Genomic DNA, 6,060 nt, shown 5'->3' on the forward strand with positions numbered 1-6,060 from the left:
AATGGAATATTATATATATATATGGAATGGAATATTATATATATATACGGAATGGAATATTATATACATATATATGGAATGGAATATTATATATATATACACACCAATGGAATATTATATATATATATATATATATATATATATATATATATATATATATACACACACCACATCTTCTTTATCCATTCATCTGTCAATGGACATCTGGGCTCTTTCCATAGTTTGGCTATTGTAGACATTGTTGCTATAAACATTGGGGTGCACGTGCCCCTTCAGATCATTTGTATCTTTGGGGTAAATACCCAGTAGTACAATTGCTGGGTCATAGGGTAGCTCTATTTTCAACTTTTTGTGGAACCTCCATACTGTTTTCCAGAGTGGTTGCACCAGCTTGCATTCCCACCAGCAGTGTAGGAGGGTTCCCCTTTGTCCGCATCCCCGCCAACATCTGTCGTTTCCTTGTAGATACATTCTCACTGGCCTGACTTTTGGTTAGACGGATCAGTAGTCACCCAGCACAGCGGTACAAATGTCAGCTGAGAGTATGAATCATGACACCCACTGCTCTAGTTGGACAGTGTAGACCCACTAGGCTAAAATCCACGGTTGGAGTAGTTTCTTATCTTTACTGTCTCACCACTGGATACATAGAAAAAGCCAATCAACTCCAAATTATTTTACCCAGATTATTCACCTGGTAGGTGAGTCAATTTGTTCATCAGTTGGAAAATATTTATTGAATGCTAGTTACATAAAGATACTATAAGAATACAAAGAATTACAAGGCATGGCCTTAGTGGTTTTTTTACAGACTTTTTTTTTTTTTTATAACAGTTTTAGGTTCACAGCAAGACTGCGGGGAAGGTACAGAGATTTCCCATATACCCCTTGCCCCACACATGTACAGCTTCCCCTATTATCAACATGCCCCACCAGGGTGACAGGTACATTTGCTATAATTAATGAACCTACACTGACACATCACAATCACTCCAAATCCATAGTTTATATTAGTGTTCATTCTTGGTGTTGTACGTTTTATTTGTTTGGACAAATGTATAATGACATGGATCTGTCATTATAGTGTCATATAGAGTATTTTTACTGCCTTAAAAATTCTCTGTGTTCTGCCTTTTCTTCCCTCCCTCTAACCCCTGGCAACCACTAATCTTTTTATTGTCTCCATAGTTTTGCCTTTTCCAGAATGTTACATAGTCGGAGCCATATAGCATGCAGCCTCCCTGCTTGTGCTCTCGTCGCTGTCTCTGCCTCTCTCAAATAAATAAATAAAATCTTAAAAAAAAAAAGATTTTATTTATTTATTTATTTGAGAGAGAGCAACAGAGTGAGAGAGCACAAGCAGGGGGAGCAGCAGAGGCAGAGGGAGAAGCAGGCTCCCCGCTGAGCAGGGAGCCCGATGCAGGGCTCAATCCCAGGACCCTGGGATCATGACCTGAGCCGAAGGCAGACACTTAATCTACTGAGCCATCCAGGCACCACAGAGTTTTAATTTTTTAAAAGTAATCTTTATACCCAACGTGGGGCTCGAACTCACAACCCCAAGACTAAGAGTCACATGCTCTACTGACTGAGCCAGCCAGGTGCCCCAGAAATTTTTAATTTTAATGAAGTCTAGCTTATCAATTATTTCTTTCATGGATCCCTCCTCTGGTGTTTATCTTTAAAGTCACCACCATACTCCAGTTGAATAAGCTTTTTAAACTATAATTTCATTTTTAAAATATATGTGAATTAAGGCAGGGCTTGAACTCATGACCCTGAGATCAAGACCTGAGCTGACATCAAGAGTTGAGATGCTTAACCAACTGAGCCACCCAAGTGCCCCATTAAATTGTAATTTCTTTTTTTTTTTTTTTAAAGATTCCATTTATTTATTTGACAGAGAGAGACACAGGGAGAGAGGGAACACAAGCAGGGGGAGTGGGAGAGGGAGACGCAGGCTTCCCGCCGAGCAGGGAGCCCGATGCAGGGCTCGATCCCAGGACCCTGGGATCATGACCTGAGCCAAAGGCAGACGCCCAACGACTGAGCCACCCAGGCGCCCCTCATTTTTTAAATATATGTGAATTAAGGCATTTCTTCGTTCACTTTGAAGAGAAAGATTTTAATTTGGGGACTTCCTGCCATGTGTGTGAATTAATTGTGCTTGTACTTGCAAAATTTCAAATGTTACTATTAATAGAGACTTATATTTTAGAATAAGTTTGTATACTTATTCCAAATGTAACAAGTTAACATCAAATGAAATAAAGCTAAGTTTATGGAAGTCTCAAGATCGTGTTGACACTATAAAATCAATTGTGTTCCATATGACCTTCCGATATTGTTTATCAAAACTTAGAAATGCTGGGGCACCTAGGTGGCTCAGTTGTTGAGCTTCTGCCTTCAGCTCAGGTCGTGATCCCAGGGTTCTAGGATCGAGCCCCACATTGGGCTCCCTGCTCATCAGGAAGCCTGCTCTCCCTCTCCCACTTCCCCTGCTTGTGTTCCTTCTCTTGCTGTGTCTGTCAAATAAAAAAAAAAATCTTTAAAACTTAGAAATGCTGTAGAGATCAATCTCAATTACCAGAATCCTAAATACAGTTGTCATCAAGGTTATGATTCTGAAAGCAAGGTATTGGCGGGTTGGTTCCTTCTGGGGCCTCTGAGGAGAGAATCTTTCCAGGCCTTTCTCTTAGCTTCTGGCAGTTGCTGGCAATCCTTGGCATTCCCAGGCTTGCGGTAGCACACCTCCAATTTCTGCCTCTGTCTTCGCACAGTCATTTTCCCTGTATGTACGGCTGTTTACTCCTTTTTTTTTTTTAATTTATTATTATTTTTTTATTTTTTAAAGATTTTATTTATTTATTTGACAGAGAGAGACAGTGAGAGAGGGAACACTAGAAGCTGGCTTCCCGCCCAGCAGAGAGCCTGATGCGGGCCTCAATCCCAGGACCCTGGGATCATGACCTGAGCCAAAGGCAGACGCTTAACTGACTGAGCCACCCAGGCGCCCTATTTTCTCTTATAAGGGCATGAGTCATTGGATTAGAACCCACTGTATCCAGTGTGACTTCATTTTAAGTAATTACATCTGCAAAGCCTCTATTTCCAAAAAAGGCCACATTCACAGGTACCAGAGGTTAGGACTTGAACATGTCTTTTTGGGGAGACAATTCAACCTAAAATAGGAGCCATCACCAATGTGGTGACAAAGAAACCAGCACTGAACAGGGAACACTGCACATTGATCTGTTTGAGGGGGAAAAGAAAAAAAGTCCCTTTTCTTTCCCAGCCTTGCAGTGTGCCTCAAGCACCCTCTACAGGCAGAGTTTAACATTCAGCCAGCTGGCAAGGGTGGAAATGCAGTCTGCAGAGTACTGTTCCCCAGGGCAAAGAATGGTGAATTTGCAGCTCAGAGGCAGTACATTAATAATGGCCACAGATTAAAGTCCCGTCTGCTTTGAAGTGAGCCTTCCCATTGCTAGTTTTATCTTGACTACAAAGCTCTAAATCAGCTGTGGGACTATGACCTGACAAGGGAAGTGTCCCAATAGGAGAGAACTTGGGCTAGGTCCTACAGGATATAGGGGTTGAAGGGTACTGCAGCAGGGGAGGAATGGTATTTTAGGCAGAGAGATCAGTATGAGCAAAAGCAGAGCATGTGAGACCCTAGACTGAAAACCTGTTAAAGTATTTGAACTCTAATCTAAGGGTAAAGTTGGGTGAGAGCAACATGATCAAATTTGTAGTGTAGAAAATTTCCTTTAACTCAAGGTAGCATGGGAACTTATTCCACCTGGGAAGCTGAGCCCTGAACAAGTATCAGTGAACTTCTATAAGAAGAGCTTGCATGGAGGAAGTGGCTGGGAAGCCTGTATATCTGAAGAACCTCATGAGAGGCAAGGTTCAATGAGAATCATCAAATGTTTCAAATATGGACATGACACACTCTGATGTGGACGTAGCTGTGATCTCAAACACAACATGTCTCAAATGGGTGCATCTTCTTATACCATAAGCCTACTTTCCTTCTGTGATCCTTATTTTAGAGATGGCACCTGGTTGCTCAATCCAGAAACCTGGGCATTATCATGATTTATTCCTCTCCTTCACTCCTCCGAACTGATGACCCCAAACTTCTCATTTTGCTTCACAAATGTGTCTCAACTTTTCACTATGCTTTCTCCATTCTCAGTGCTACTACCTTGAAACAGGTAGCATCTCTTACTTGGACTCTTAAAACTGTCTCATAATGGTGGTCCTGACATCTCCCAACTCATTCTCTTAGTAGAGTAATTGTTCTGATGTGCAAATTTGAAGGTATCACTTTACTACTTAAATTTCCACACTGGCTCTCCATTGCTCTTAGGATACAGAGCAACTTCTTCAACATGAAAGAAAATGACCTCTCACAATCTGGCTTCTTCCAGTTTCATACCCTCCACTCATCCCCACTCCCAGGCACATAGGCTTTTATTTCTTGAAAAGCTTCATGTTCTTTTCTTGCCTCTGCCTCTTTTCCCTTCTTGGTACTTACTTCACAACTCTCTTATCCCAAAACTCCCTCACACCCCTCAAGTCATCTTCTATTTGTCCTTTGAGTCAGTTTAGATGTCCTGGAATTGACTCTAACGATTGACCCTGACTCTAATAATTTCAGCTTGGTGACTCTCCTATGTGTTTGCATTAATTCTCTTGCTCTGTCTATATCTATATATGTATACTATATGTCATATGTATCTTTCCTTTGTTTCATTTTCTTAAAGGAATTTATTATATCTTAAAGTTTATTTGCTTATTTATTGTCTGTCATCCTGCACTAGAATATATATTCCCTGAGGGGCGCCTGGGTGGCTCAGTCATTGAGTGTCTGCCTTCTGCTCAGGTCATGATCCCAGAGTCCTGGGATCAAGCCCAGCATCGGGCTCCCTGCTCTGCGGGAGGCCTGCTTCTCCCTCTCCCACTCCCCCTGCTTGTGTTCCCTCTCTCGCTGTGTCTCTCTCTGTCAAATAAATAAATAAAAATCTTAAAAAAAAAAAAAAAAAGAATATATATTCCCTGAAATCAACATCTTGTCTATGGGGGCGCTGCGTGGACCGGGAAGCCTCTATATCTGAAGAGCCTCATGGGAAGCAAGGTTCAATGAGAATCATCAAATGTTTCAAATACGGACGCTCAACTGATTGAGCGTCTGCCTTCGGCTTGGGTCACGATCCTGGGGTCCTGGGATGGAGCCCTGCATCCCGCTCCCTGCTCAGCGGGGGGGTCTGCTTCTCCCTCTCCCTCTGCCTGCCCCTCCGCCTGCTTGTGCTCTCTGTCAAATAAATGGATAAATAAAATCCTAAAAAAAAAAAAAAGGATCTTGTCTACCTTACTCACCACTATGTCCTCAGAGCCTCCAACAGTGCTAGCTTATATTAGACTCAATAAATACGTACTGAATGAATGATAGAAGCACATTTTTTTTGAGGCAAAATTCTTCATGCTGTTGTAGAGTCCCATGCAATATTTGGGACATAATTATACCAAAAAATTATTTGTTGCTGTCAGAAATTCGAATTTAAGTGAGTGAACTGTTTGTTCTGGCAACCCTGCACCCCACACACATTTAGCAAAATCTGGAGACATTTTTGACTGTCACGACTGGAGTGGTGGTACTACTGGTGTGTGGAGGAATGCTGCTAAACATCTTACAATGCATAGTCCAGCTCTTATTTAGCAAATAATTCTAAGGTCCAAAATGTTAACAGTGTGGAGGTTGAGAAACCCCGAACCAGATGGTCATGAACTGTGAGGGTCCCTAACAGGCAGAAGACAGCGCCTAGAACCTCTAAATTCATCTTCCTTTTGGAAAGACAGCATGGGGTTAGTGAAAGGAAGGCGTCCGGGGCTGAGGACTCGGCTTTAAAATTCTGTGCACACATCTTCTTCACATGGATAACCAGACGGCAAAAGAACCAGACGGCAAAAGTAATGATCGTGCGTGACGGCCACGGTGGGCGGTAACGCGCTCTGCACACACTGGTTACGTGTGCCTCAGACACTGGGACATCCTTT

Source organism: Leptonychotes weddellii, chromosome 14, assembly GCF_054177405.1.
Source record: "Leptonychotes weddellii isolate Sample4059 chromosome 14, ASM5417740v2, whole genome shotgun sequence".
Taxonomy (NCBI): Eukaryota; Metazoa; Chordata; class Mammalia; order Carnivora; family Phocidae; genus Leptonychotes; species Leptonychotes weddellii.